Source organism: Notamacropus eugenii, chromosome 6 (assembly GCF_028372415.1).
Source record: "Notamacropus eugenii isolate mMacEug1 chromosome 6, mMacEug1.pri_v2, whole genome shotgun sequence".
Lineage (NCBI taxonomy): Eukaryota > Metazoa > Chordata > Mammalia > Diprotodontia > Macropodidae > Notamacropus > Notamacropus eugenii.
In genome coordinates, this window is record NC_092877.1 from 44046962 (window position 1) to 44062269 (window position 15308).

The 15308-nt window shown below is 40.9% G+C and overlaps 1 long non-coding RNA gene across 2 annotated transcripts; it reads right to left on the reverse strand.

The window, feature by feature from the left end:
- Positions 1–271: 271 nt before the first annotated feature.
- LOC140512892 (uncharacterized) lies at positions 272–7258 on the reverse strand. Of its 2 annotated transcripts, none has more exons than XR_011969963.1 (3): positions 7131–7258; positions 1286–1410; positions 272–409 (listed from the first exon to the last, which is right to left on the reverse strand). It is a non-coding gene; the product is annotated as an uncharacterized lncRNA (long non-coding RNA). The 2 variants fall into 2 exon arrangements; XR_011969962.1 differs by having other exon boundaries at positions 272–412.
- Between the last annotated feature and the right edge of the window lie 8050 nt (positions 7259–15308).

Genomic DNA, 15308 nt, shown 5'->3' on the forward strand with positions numbered 1-15308 from the left:
ATGAAATGGGCTCCTCAGCTGAACCCATCCCCAGTGCCTGAAGCCCTCCCTGTCTGTTTCTCTATGCCAAGTTGAGTTGGACAAAGGACTTTTTTGGGATTTCCTCATCAGAATCCAAGTTGGTACATTTTTGAAAAATCTCTTTGGAGGAATCTAGGAAAGGAGTTCACCATACTGCTTCCTACTACTGTCCCATCTTGGCTCAGCCCCTATTATGTGGGATTTTAACTCAGTCTCAAACTCAGCACAGCATCCAAAACTCCATCCCACCTTTTATTATAAAATAATACAATGTTTTTAATTGAATAGAAATACTTGGTGCCTCAGAGGTGGGAAAATGCTGCAATAGTGTTAAATAAAGCTCCAGTATGAACCCTCCATGAGTCAGTTATTTGAGAATTGTCACCATCTGCTGAAGGAGAGACAAAAGAGAAGTGCAATATGACAAAAGTGCTAAAGATCCACAATGCTTTCTGGCAGTGGAATACATCAGCAGCAATGATAATGAACCCACAATCCCTATTAGGAATGAAGAAAAGAGAGAGCAAAGTGATGATGCTCTGGGAGTAGAGCTACAGATACCTGGAATAATGAAATGTAACATACTGATATGGAACCATGAATGCTAAACTTTTCCCTTGTCATGATCCTGCCTAGGCTTGTTCTGTAAGTCAAAAGGACTATATAAGTCTCTTATGGTTTAAAAAAAAAAAAAAGAACCCCAGGGAAGGGTTGGGGAGGGAGAGTCCCTTGATGATCTATATGCTCATACTTGAGTCCTTTTCTACTTCTTTTAAAATATAAACTATTCTCCATCCTGAAACCTTCTTAGCTGAGTATTTCTAAGAGAATGTAACGATTACTGTTGTAAGTGTACCCAAGTATGACATTTCCTCATTCTACCTAGGTCAACATAAACGAGCCACCTAAAGGAGAGGACCCCAAAGAATACACGGACCCATCAGGAGGAAATCTTTGATTTAAGGAATACATAAAGAAAAGATTCCTTAATAATTAGAGCCATTCAAATGTAGAAATTATTCCTTTGGGAGGTAATGGTTCATCCATCCTTTGAGTCCCCCAAGCAGAGGCCAGACAACCACTTATCAGGTAGGTTATAAAAGAAAATCATATTCAAGTGATGTTTATGGTCCCTTCCAACTCCAAGATTCTGGGAGATAAATGGCCAAACTGAGTCACTCTTCCCAATTATGTTTCATTTTCTAATTTGTACCTTCTAGTCCATCTAAGCCACAGGAGGGATTTCCATAAGAAATACACTTACATTTCTGGAACCATGCTATTGTTTCAATTATTTTGTTAACACAGGGCAATTTGTCAAGGTCTCATTTCTCTCCATCACAATATTTTCGATCTTAGTTGGTGCGTCCACTATGTTACCATACATGCCTACAAGAGATTTTCATTTAATTGGAGACATGACATCTACGCACAAATATTTAATTAATGATACAAGGTATGCTGTAACTATCAAGTAAATGGCACTAATAGGAAGCATTATGAAAATTTAGAGGAGGGAGAGATTACTGTGGGAACTGTTGGTTAACGAAGGCATCACAAAGTTGGACCTTGGGAGAGGCTGGGAAAGGGAGAATATTCCGTGCCTGAGAGACAGCTAGTGTAAAGGCACAGGAGATCAGAGATAAGATTCTCATGTGTGAGGAATCAAAAGAGGCCAATATGGTTAGACCATAGAGTGCATGGATGGGGAAAATAGATAAAGCTTGAAAAGTATTAAATGGTCAGTTATGGAAAGAGCTGTAAATGAAAATTAAGAATCCTAGAATGGTGAGCTACTGAAGATTATAGTGTTGAGTGTGTGTGCGTGTGTGTGCATGTGTTGTGGGAGAAGGAGAGGTGACAGATCTATGATCTATGTTTAGGAAAATTCGTACAAGCCATGAGGGTCCCCATCTTGTTCCAGAAGGTGACTGGCAGTTTATGCTATCTTTAAAGCTGGAGCAGCATAGGCCTTTGCATAGCACTGTTGGAGATAGAGAGTCCTCATGAGCCTTGCATGAAACTTTCCAGTCTCTTTCTTCTCTAGAAGAGGCACCTTTTCTGGATGGATGTGATGAAGCAGGAGTTGGGATACTTGATATTGGTCTCTAGTTCATCATTTATGTCATCCTCAAAGAAATACTAAACAAGGTCCTAATCCCAACAATCTGCTTTCTCTACTTCTTTCTCATAATCACATGCCACCTGGTATATTAAGACAGTTAGGGGGAGTAGGGAATTTGGGGCTAGGCTTGGAGCCAGGAAAACCTGAATTTAAATCATGCCTGGAATACTTATTTGTGTGATGCTTGTGTTCATCTTTCATTGCCAAAGAAGACCACGCCATCGGAGAAATGATGACATGACTTGCACTTGATTTGTTTTGAGTGAGGGAGGGCTGTGCAGGTGACCAGCCTCACTTCTCCTCCAGAGCCATCTGAATCCAGAGAACTGATATTCCTCAGGATGACTAGAGATGACCCAGGATGCACTGGGAGGCAGCTAGGTGGTGGAGTGGAAAGAGTGCTGGCCACAGAGTCATGAAGAACTGAGTTCAAATCCAGATTCAGACACTTAACAGTTATGCGAATTGGGACAAGTCATTTAGCCTCTGCCTGCATCAGTTTCTTCAAAAGTAAAATGTTACCTCCCAGGGTTGTTGTGAGGATAAAGTGAAACAGTGCCTGTGAACACTTAGCATAGCACCTGGCAAACAGCAGACACTTAACTAACGTTTATCCCTTTTCCTTCCCCTAAGCAAGTTACTTAATCTATCTCACTCTCATTTTCCTCATCTTTAAAATGGGAATATTAATAGCACCTACCTCATAAGGCCATCAAGAATCAAATGTGATAACATATATACAAAATATTTTGTAAACCTTAAAACATTACATAGATGTTAATTACTATTATTATTATTTAACCATGTTCCAAAATCTTATTTCCAAACTAGGGTAAGCTTCTTGAAGAAGGACATCATTATCATCTCTTTATGGTGCTATTGTACCTAGAATAAGAGTTAAGGGTACATCAGATAGACAATAAATAAACTGAATTGCTGAAAAAAATGCCTTTATTCCCCAACTAAACATATGTTTTTAAAAGAACAGAAGGGCTATGATGAAACAGTAAGACACTACTTGAGCTGAACCTTGAACTGTTACCTGAACAGGAACAGGGGAATCTGGAGAGCTCATGAGAATCTGAAAGCATTACGAGAACCGAATTCCTGAGGGATCCAGTCCCCAGATAAATATGACAAGGTATGGGGCAATTTACACATACATACATACACACACACACACACACACCCATAATTCAAAACCAACAGTAATACTTTCATTTCTATAAAAAGGGGGTGGTGGTAAAGAGTTGTTCATACATTCAAGAAGTGTTCAAAAACAAAAACTACCTACTATTCTGTTCTGTTGGGGTCTTAGGAATACATGGAATGTACCAGCCTTAAATCTCTCAGACTATGAAAATAATCCCAATCCCACAAATGTCTACAGTGTCCCAACGAATCATTGATAGCGATGTCCACCACCAAGAATAGGAGTGTTTATGAAAGGGAAGGGGGAATGGGGCTTCCTTCACATAGACTTCAACACCCCCTGCCAAAGCGTATAAAAGTGCATTTGCAATAGCCAAGTTTGGATGTCATTTCCTTCTTTTTGGCTGAGCAGTAGAAAAAGGGATTGAGAAAGCTCAGCAGCATAATCAGGGTGAAAGTGAATTTCAAATTCAAGTAAGATTTTTTTTCAATTTAAAAGATTAGTGAAAAATCTCAGTATGACCTGACACTGGAAAATGAATACTAAAAATGAAAAAATAATTAATGGATGTTGGAAGTCCAGGGGAAATAGGGGTAGTGGTGAAGGTGGTCCTTCATTCTCAAAGAGGCAAATAAAATAAGAAACAGAGAAATTGATCAAGTTAGATGAGATGAGGGTAATGAGTGTTGGAGAGAAGATGGAACTACTTCATTCTCCTTCTGTTTTTCTTTTCTCTACCAAGGAAAATTATCTTAATATGGGGGGGGCACCCTTTCCATGTCCCTCCCCAGACATTTCCTGCCTGCTTCCAACCAACCTCATGTGTGACTCAGCATTTGGTTGCATCTAATGAATTCCTTGAAGGCTTCCAGCTATATAGTGATCCACTTCTGAAAGAACTTGGTGCTTTGGTATGAGTAATAAACCTCATAAGGCCCCTTGGTTTCACCCTGCCCCATGAATATGGAATACTGGGCAAGTTAGAAAATGAAACAGCTTCCAGCTGGTCTCTGTTGGTTATGGCTCTCTAAGGGGCATCATGTGTCTCCAATGAGAAGATGGGAAGGATGAGTCTGCTCTACACTGATGCCATGGTAACCTCATCCATGTGGCAGCAAATAAAGAATAACACAATTAAGTGACTATATACCAGGGCCAGCTGCTTACTTTGCACCCATTTTTGGTCTGCTCTTTCCTGATCTTAGATGAACCAGTACCCCAAGAGCAAGATAGACACTTATGCCCTAAAATGTTTGATTGCCTATTCAAGAAAGGAAACACAAATCTGAAAAAGTAGCCAAGGGGGCAAGCATAGGCCTATCTAAGCTGAGGCAAACTTCCAAGTAGGGAGTGGAAGTGTGAAGGGGGTGACCATCAGACCCATCTTTCCAACTCCCCACTTCACAATCATCTAAGAGAGCACACTATCTGCCATAGAGAAAAGTCATAGCAAAAGAGCATCAGCTGGAAGCCATGTCCTTCTTCACTAGTTCCGCTATTCCAGCTTTGCTTCTGACTTTGAACTTTGTTATCATGTGTCAGCTGTGTTCTCACCTTGGAAGATGTCGCTAGCCCTTTCTTTTCGTTGATGAGTTTCCCCCAGAACTTCCATTTTGAGGAAAGCCATCCTTTACTTCTCTCCCAGCTCCACCTCTGACTCTGGACTCTGCTACTGTGCCCCATGATTACTATCTTGTTCTCTGGCTGTCCCCATTCTTTGAATGCTCTCCTTTCTCATCACCACCTGCTCTGACTTCCTTTAAATCCCAACCAAAATCCTGTCTTCTATAGGAAACCTTTCCCAACCACTCTTACCTCTAGTGCTTTCCTTCTTTTAATCATTTCCTTTGATCCTGCACAGAGCTTGTTTACACATTTGCTTACTTGTTATCTCCCCCATTAAATTATGAGCTCCTTGAGGGCAAGGACTTTCTTTTACCTCTCTTTGTATCCCAGCACTTGGCACTGTGACTGGCACATAGAAGTCACTTAATAAATGTTTATTGACTGACTTAGTGACTCTTCCCCTATCCCTAGTTTTTCAGGTTCCTTTTGTGTACCCTTCCTTAATGAGAATGCAAACTCCTTGAGAGCAGAATCTGTCTTTTTTGTTGTTGTTTTCCCAGAAATTAACTAAGTACCTGGTACATAGTAGGAGCTTATTAAAACAAATTTGCTAACTTGACTTGCCAGTGAATTCCATGGCCCATCCCTGGGAGAGGGGATAATCAAAGGACTTCTGAGAGATCAATACATAATACCAAAATGTCTCCAAATGGTCAAAAACACCAAAAGAATTCATCATCTCCAATGGACTGAAATGTTGAGTCGCACGTATGGTTATAGCCAAAAGCAGTCAAGGAATATCTGCCCTCCTGGTGGTGTTTCATTCTACATTTTGAGTCCATCACCTCTCTGCCAGGAGATGGATAGCATTTTTCATCATCTTTGCTGGTAGAATCTTTGTTGGTCATTGTGTTGATCAGAATTCTTAAGTTTTGTAAAGTTATTCATTTATGCAATGTCGTCATTATTGTATAAATTGTTCTCCTGGTTCTGAAGAGAGAAGTTTCTTCAAGTGCTGTCCATCAAGTTTGCTTATTGCTTGCTTATTAACAACATCTGCTTATTAGCAAAATTTTAAAATATTTTAAAAGCAAAATGGTTTACATGATTTAGAAAATGAAATCGATTACTAAGAGGCAACATAACTTTATTCAAAAAGGATATCAACAGAATACGCTAAGCTTTATTTTTGATGGGGTTACTAGATGAGAAAAATGCTAGAAACACAGTATTCCTAGACTTCAGTAAAGGCATTTGAAAAAGAAATTTTCATGCTATCCGTGAGGGTAAGATGGAAAGATACAGGCTAGATAATAGTGCAGACTCATGGATTCAAGTTAAATGACTAGACCTGAAAGGTGTAGATTAATGGATCAATGTCAAAGTGGAGGGAAGTCAGTCTCTACTCAGATATCCAGGGATCTGTCCCTGGCCCTGTGCTGTTCAATATTTTCATCAGTGAATATAAAGAGGGCATAGATGGCAAGCTTATCAAATTTATCCAGGGCAAAAGCTGGAAGGAAGAGCTAACATGTAAAACAACAAGGTCAAGATCTTTAAAAAAAAAAAAACCAAAAAACTTAAACTACAAAGCTGGGTGAAATTGATTGAGTTACAAAAGTTACAAAAACTAAAAATTCTTCACTTCAGTTGAAAACCAACTTCATAAAAAATGGAAGAAACTTGTTTCAATAATTGTTTTCATGATGAAGGACTAAATATTTAGTAAATGTCAAACTTAATATGTATAAATCATGGAGCATGACAGCCTCCAAAGCTAGAATAATCAGGCTTGATTAATTAAGGTACAACATCCACAATAAGGGCGAAGATAGTCTTGTTGCACTATTCCCTGATCATGGCACATCTTAAATATCATGTTTAGTTGAAAGAGACAAAGACAGGAAGATTGATGAATATTAGATAATAGATGGACAGATAAATATAAGGGGATAGAAGAATGGAGGGACAGAGGTAGATAGAGATGGAAAGAAATATATAAAATAGAGCATTTATTAACCATTTACTATGTTCTAGGCCCTGTGCGAAGTTTCTGGTGATACAAATACAAGTAAATAAGACAGTCCTTACTTTCAATGAGCTAACGTTATAATGGGGAAGACAAAACATAAATGGGATCTGGAAATGAGGAAGGGGCAGCAAGGCTACTGGAGAGGAGGTGGAGATCTCTAGAGAATAAGTTGAACTGAGAGCAAAGTGAGCAAAGGTACTTTTGTCAAATGGTGGTCTAAGTTAAAGACTTACTGATCAGTAGAGCAAGCTTCTTTCTGCCTATGCTCCTAGTAAGCACATTTTAGGAAGGATATTGGCAAACCAAAGAAAATCCATGGGGGGTAAAAGGACTGAGGCCCAAACTACATTAGAGTTAGCTAAAGGATCTGTGGATGTTTAGCCCTCAGAGACGAGTTAGTGACATAACTATCTTCAAGAATCTTAAGTATTATGATGCAAAACAGGGTTGGACTTACTCTGTTTGGTTTCAGAGAATTAGCATGAATGGATAGAAGTTATAGAGAGGTAGATTTTAGCTCAAATGAAAGGAAAAACCTCCCTTAAACTCTCATTCATGCCTCTTTGATACATGGAAGTGACCAGCGTCTGCTATGTCCACAGGGCCACAAGTTCTTGAAGTTTCTTCTAAGCTAGAAAGACTTTGCGTATGGACTCAGTGATAAAATGCATGTCTGTTGTCCTAGGACAATCCTATCTATGCTCCAAAGGGCTCACTGACACTTGTGTGAGTGGAGGGAATAACTTCATTGATGTTATTACACATCCTTAAATAATCAAAATATAACCACCATGTGGTGCTCTTATGCCCACAGTTCGAGAGAGTGGCTTTGGACATTATGCAAAATCACCTGCCTTGGGAGAACAGCTGCTAACAGGATTCCTATTTGAGATAAAGTTTGGACTAACTGACCTCTGAGGATTCTTACAACTCTAAAATTCTGAGAATTTGTCTGGCTTGTTGATTCTTAGAACCTTCTCTGTTGTGTAGGCATAGCTGTTGTTTTCCTGGTTGCAGGACTTTATGTTTTTCCTCTACCTCTTTGCATCACATAATCTCAGAGTTCCAAGGAGACTCAGAGGATCTCTAGCCTGACTTTTACTTGTAACAGAAATTCCTCATCCAATTTCTTTGTTGTATCAGTAAGCACCCCAACATACACTGGGGAACTTACTATCACAGTTTCTTAGATCTGCATTCATAAAAGGAAAGGCAACTTTTGAGGGGTTAACAATCACTTTCATCTAGCACATATATCAAAATCCTTTAACCAAGCATATATATCATTCATGCTCAAATCAAAAGACATCACCCAAACCATTTCACTATTATGCCTCCAAGTCCTGTGGCGACAGGCAAGTGATGAAGCAGCAGGTACCAATACACTGGGAGCTGTCATTATGACCCTGCACGCAGGAGGCCCAGGCCATAGGGTTGTTTCTCACTGGAAGCAACAGTGGGTCTCGGCAGCCTCCTGGGTGCCTGAGCAGCCTTTTAAGGATCACACCACTCACCTCCTGGTGCGAGGAAGGGGGCTAGAAAAGGTGCCCTAAACATTGTCTGCTTACCCAACCCTGGTCTGATTACTGCGGCAGGCGAGGAATCCCACCATGTGGTCAAAACACAAAAAAAATGTACAAAATGTATGAAAATGTCTGCAAAGATGATTCCACTCACCATCAGCACATGGAACGTGGGCTCACTAACAGACAACATAAAATCCACTAGACCTGAAAGAAGAACTGCCCTTGTTGCAAGAAAACTCAACAGGTGTTGCATCCAAATAGCAACTCTGAGTGAAACAAGGTTGGCAAATGAAGGCCAGCTTACTGAAGTTGGAGCTGGATGCACCCTTTTCTGGAGTGGGCACAGTGAAGGGGAGCACTGGGAAGCTGGCATGAGTTTTGCAATCAAAACTAATCTAATCAGCAAGCTGGTATGCCTGCCAAAAGGAGTGAATGACAGGCTTATGACAATGCGATTGCCACTTGCAGGAAAACACGATGCCACCATCATCAGTGCCTATACTCCCGCCATGACAAACCCTGATGAAGTCAAAGAAAAATTTTATGAAGACCTAGAGACCCTTATCAATATGCTAAAAGAGGACAAGGTTATAATGCTGGGTGACTTTATTGTTAGAGTAGGCTCAGACTACCAAACTTGGCAAGGAGTCCTAGGAATGGAGTTGGAAATAGCAACAGCAATGGTCATTTACTGCTGAAGACTTGTGTATCACATGACCTTCTTATTATCAACACTGTCTTCCATTTACCTAAACAAAATAAAACTTCATGGATGCAATAAACACTGGCATCTAATAGACTATGTGATTGTAAGGAGAAGAGACAGACAAGATGTGAGAGTGACAAAGGCAATGTGTGGTGCAGAGTGCTGGACTGATCATATACTTATCCTCTCCAAGCTAAATATTTGCATTCACTGAAAGCGCTGCCCCCAAGGGAAAATGACTACCAGAAGAATTAATGTCAACAAATTAGAGCTCTTCTCTGAGCTGAACAGTTTGTTGCTGACTTGGAGGGAAAGTCAAGCCAACACACAGTGGCAACAGTGGAGCAGAAAAGGAGTGGGCAGCTTTCAGAGATTTGGTGTACAGCATTGCATTTGCTCATCTGGGTCAGAACATTCACAGACACCAAGACTGGTTTGATGAAAATGATGGGGAAATTCAGAAACTGCTAAATGAAAAATGAAAACTCCACAGGATTTACCAGCAGGATAGTTCATCCATCTCTAAGAAGGCAGCATTTAATTCCATCAAAAGCAAAGTAAAAAGTTTAGAGAGATGCAGGATTCTTGGCTCAGTAAGAAGGCAGATGAAATTCAGTTTTATGCTGATAGTAACAATCCAGCATGCTTTTATGATTCCTGAAAGCTGTTTATGGACAAAAACATATGGTGCATCACAGCTATTCAGTGCTGATAGAGTCACATTGATTAGTGATAAGGACATGATCCTAGAGAGATGGGCTGAACACTTTCATAGTGTTCTCAACAAGCCATCATCAATCAATACTGAGGCCACTGACTATTTACCTCAGGTTGGAATCAATCCCTCCTTAGCTGAAGTTTCAACTGAAGAAGAGGTTTTGAGAACCATTAGGATCCTTTCATGTGGCAAAGCATATGGTGCTGATTCTATCCCAGCTGAGATTTACAAGGTAGGGGGACCATTGTTCATACAAAAACTGACTGAAATTTTCTATGTTATATGGAAAGAGGAGATTATCCCCCAGGAGTTCAAGGATGCCTCCATTGTCCATCTCTATAAGGGTAAAGGGAATAGATTGTCCTGTGACAATCACAGGGGGAATCTCTCTCTTAGTTATTGCTGGCAAAATTCTTGCTATAGTCCTCCTTGATAGGCTAATCCTTCACCTGGAAGATGGTTATATACCTGAGAGCCAGTGTGGCTTCAGAAAGGGCTGAGGAACAGTAGATATGGTGTTTGCTGCCAGACAACTCTAAAAGAAATGCCAGGAGAATAACAGAGGTCCGTACACAATGTTTGTAGATCTGACCAAGGCCTTTGACACTATTAGTCATGAGGGCTTATGGAAAATTATGTCAAAATTTAGTTGCCTGGAGAAGTTCATCAATATTGTAGGTCAATTTCATGATGGCATGTTTGTCTGGGTTCTGGATAATGGACAATGCTCTCATACCTTCCCCGTCACCAATGTAGTGAAACAGGGCTGTGTGCTTACTCCCATGCTTTTTACCATGATGTTTTCAGTCATGTTGTCAAATGCTTTCAATGAGGATGAACATCAAGGTCAACTACCATACTGACAGCAAGTTCTTCAGTTTGAAAAGGCGACAAGCCAAGATCAAAGTGGAAGGAGTGTTGGTGCACGATTTTCTGTTTGTAGATGATTGTGCACTCAAAGCAGTCTCTGAAGTTGAGATGCAACAAAGTATGGATCAATTCTCTGTCGCCTGTGCTAATTTTGGCCTAATAATTAACACCAAGACAACACAGGTGCTCCATCAGCCACCACCACACCATCCATATGTGGAACCATCAGTTTCAACAAATGGAGAAATTCTGAATACTGTGGAGAAGTTCACTTACCTTGGTAGTGTACTTTCCAGGGATGTACACATTGATAATGAGGTTGACGCACACATTGCCAGAGCTAGCTCAGTGTTCAGGAGGCTCTGAAGAAAAGTTTGAGGGGAGGAGCCAAGATGGCAGAGTAGAAAGATTCACATATGCTAGCTCCAAAACCACAGCCCATAAAATATCTGTAAAAAAGAACTCCCAATAAATTCTGGAGGAGCAGAAGCCACAGAACAACGTAGCAGAGGAGATTTCCATTTCAGAGAGCCCTGAAAAACCCATGAAAGGTCTGTTGCACCCTGGAACCAGAGCCCAGCCCAGCCCTGCTTTGGCCACGGGACACCAAGAGGAGCAGATCCGAGCAGGCTTCAGGGACAGAATCTCCAGGGGCCACACAGGTCCCTCCACCCATGGGCGCTGGAGGTGAGTGAGAGAGTCTTTTTGGCTTGCTGGGAGGGGAGCAGGGTATCTCCATAACTCAGGCCCCCTCGGGAGGCAGCAGTGGAGGTGGCAGCTGACTGGGGCTCCCCAAGCAGGCAGGAGCCAGGATCCATTGTTGAAGGTCTCCCCATAAACCCCCTGAGGGAACTGAGTCCCATGAGGTGGCTCTACCACCACCTGAGCACCTGAACTTCATCTCACACTGAATAGCAGCCCTGACCTCACCCAAAGCCCTGGGGCTGGGAAGTAGCATTTGAATCTCAGACCCCAAGCACTGGCTGGGCAGATCTGGAGGTGAGGTGGGGGTGGAAAGAAAACTCAGAAGTCAAGTCACTGGCTGGGAAAATGCCCAGAAAAGGGAAAAAAAATAAGACTATAGAAGGTTACTTTCTTGGTGAACAGGCATTTCCTCCCTTCCTTTCTGATGAGGAAGAACAATGCTTACCATCAGGGAAAGACATAGAAATCAAAGCTTCTGTATCCCAGCCCACCCAATGGGCTCAGGCCATGGAAGAGCTCAAAAAGGATTTTGAAAATCAAGTTAGAGAGGTGGAGGAAAAACTGGGAAGAGAAATGAGAGAGATGCAAGAAAAGCATGAAAAGCAGGTCAACACCTTGCTAAAGGAGACCCAAAAAAATGCTAAAGAAAATAACACCTTGAAAAATAGGCTAACTCAATTGGCAAAAGATGTTCAAAAAGCCAATGAGGAGAATACTTTAAAAAGCAGAATTAGCCAAATGGCAAAGAAGATTCAAAAGCCCACTGAAGAAAATAGTTCTTTCAAAATTAGAATGGAACACATGGAGGCTAATGACTTTATGAGACACCAAGAAATCACAAAACAAAACCAAAAGAATGAAAAAAATGGAAGATAATGTGAAATATCTCATTGGAAAAACAACTGACCTGGAAAATAGATCCAGGAGAGACAATTTAAAAATTATGGGACTACCTGAAAGCCATGATCAAAAAAGAGCCTAGACATCATCTTTCATGAAATTATCAAAGAAAACTGCTCTGAGATTCTAGAACCAGAGGGCAAGATAAATTTTGAAAGAATCCACAGATCCCCTCCTGAAAGAGATCCAAAAAGAGAAACTTCTAGGAACATTGTGGCCAAATTCCATAGTTCCCTGGTCAAGGAGAAAATATTGCAAGCAGCTAGAAAAAAACAATTCAAGTATTGTGGAAATACAATCAGGATATCACAAGATCTAGCAGCTTCTACATTAAGGAATCAAAGGGCATGGAATATGATATTCCAGAAGTCAAAGGAACTAGGACTAAAACCAAGAATCACCTACCCAGCAAAACTGAGTATAATACTTCAGGGGAAAAAATGGTCTATCAATGAAATACAAGATTTTCAAGCATTCTGATGAAAAGACCAGAGCTGAAAAGAAAATTTGACTTTCAAACACAAGAATGAAGAAAAGCATGAAAAGGTCAACAACAAAGAGAAGTCATAAGGGACTTACTAAAGTTGAACTGTTTACATTCCTACATGGAAAGACAATATTTGTAACTCTTGAAACTTTTCAGTATATGGGTAGTGGGTGGGATTACACACACACACACACGCACATGCACATGCACAGACAGAATGCACAGAGTGAATCTAAGAGGATGGGATCATATCTTAAAAAAATGAAATTAAGCAGTGAGAGAGAAATATACTGGGAGGAGAAAGGGAGAAATGGAATGGGGTATATTATCTCTCATAAAAGAGGCAAGCAAAAGACTTTTTAGTGGAGGGAAAAAGAGGGGAGGTGAGAGAAAATCATGAAGTTTACTCTCATCACATTCAACTAAAGGAAGGAATAAAATGCACACTCATTTTGGTATGAAAACCTATCTTACAATACAGGAAAGTGGGGGAGAAGGGGATAAGCAGGGTGGGGGGGATGATGGAAGGGAGGGCATTAGGAGGAGGGAGCAATTTGAAGTCAACACTCATGGGGAGGGACAGGATCAAAAGAGAGAATAGAAGCAATGGGGAGCAGGTTAGGATAGAGGGAAATATAGTTAGTCTTACACACCACGACTATTATGGAAGTCATTTGCAAAACTACACAGATTTGGCCTATATTGAATTGCTTGACTTCCAAAGCGAAGGGGTGGGGAGGAAGGGATGAAGAGAAGTTGGAACTCAAAGTTTTAGGAACAACTGTCGAGTACTGTTCTTGCTACTAGGAAATAAGAAATACAGGTAAAGGGGTACAAAAAGTTATATGGCCCTACAGGAAAACAGAGAAGAAGGGGACAAGGGCAGAGAGGGATGATAGAAGAGAGGGCAGATTGGTGATAGGGGCAATGAGAATGCTTGGTGTTTTGAGGTGGGGGGAGGGGACAAATGGGGAGAAAATTTGGACCCCAAAATTTTGTGAAAATGAATGTCAAAAGTTAAATAAATAAATTAAAAAGAAAAAAGAAAAAAAAGAAAAAAGAAAAGAAAAGTTTGAGAGAGAAGAGGTATTTAACTACCAAACTGAAGGTCTACAGAGCCATTGTGCTGACCTCATTGTTGCATGCCTGTGAAACATGGACAGTCTGCCAGTGCCATGCCAGGAAACTGAATCGCTTCCATTTGAACTGTCTTAGGAAGATTCTAAAGATCACCTGGCAGGATAAGGTACCAGATATTGAGGTCCTTGCTTGAACTAAACTGCCAAGCATTCAAACTATGCTTCAGAGAGCATGACTCCAACAGGCTGGCCATGTTGTTTGAATGCAAAATGTATGCTTGCCTAAAAGACTATTTTATGGAGAACTCGCATGGGGCAGACGATCACATGGTGGTCAGAAGTGATCCAAGAACACTCTGACGGTCTTTCTCAAGAACTTTGGATTTGACTGTGCAACATGGGAGACACTGGCACAGGACTGCTCAGCATGACGTGCCCCCATCAGAAGGGATGCTGTGCTGTTTGAGCAAAGCCGAATTGAGACACTACAAAGTAAATACAGGATGCGCAAATGTGGGATATCCACCCCAAATATTCACACAGACTATCTGTGCCCAACCTGTGCTAGGGCATTGTGGGCTTGTATTGGTCTGATCCAGTCACAGTCGGACACACTGAAATTTCACTTTATCATGGTGATGTCATTTTGGTCCTCTTCGAAGATGAGGGACAACAAGCAACCATATCATTCACCTAGTTCTAAGGAGTCAACACCTTGAACCCCAAAGTAATCAACAGACATGGCTTCCTCTGTCTGATCATAATTCAACAGGCTGGTACAACTGTGTGACCATACCAGAGAAGGAAGCAGGACATCTGGGTTCTCAAAGCCAGAAGCTCCTTATTGGCTTTCGGGAGCCCTCATCCTCACTCAAACCTTCTTACCAAAAATAAGCCCCTAAGTAAAACCTCAACTCAGAGTATTTATACCTTTTTAGAGCCAGAGGGCATGACAATCCTTTGACCTAGTGCCTCAACAGAAAAAACAAAAGGTACTTGGGACCCTCCTACAAAGCAACTCCCCTAAATCAAGCTGCCCACCATGGGCAGGCCCATCAATAGATCAATAGGTGGGAAAGATCTTTAACCACATTAAAATAATTAACAATGCAAATACATACACTGTTTCAAGTTAAAGAAACTTTTGTTTCTGTACTTTACTCCTTGCAAAGACTCTTGATTGATAAAGGTAGATTCAATCAGAGGCACTTGATTATACTAAAACAAAAACTGCAAAAGATCCTATTTTGATTGCTATCACATACATGAACATTTCCACAGAGAAAGGATGCACTACGTCACAACCTCATTCTGTTTCAGGACATTCTTAATTGTTACGAAGATTTTTTTTTTGTCAAACTGACATCTACCTCTCTGTGATTTCCACCCACTGCCTCCAGTTTGGGCATCTGAGAGTAAG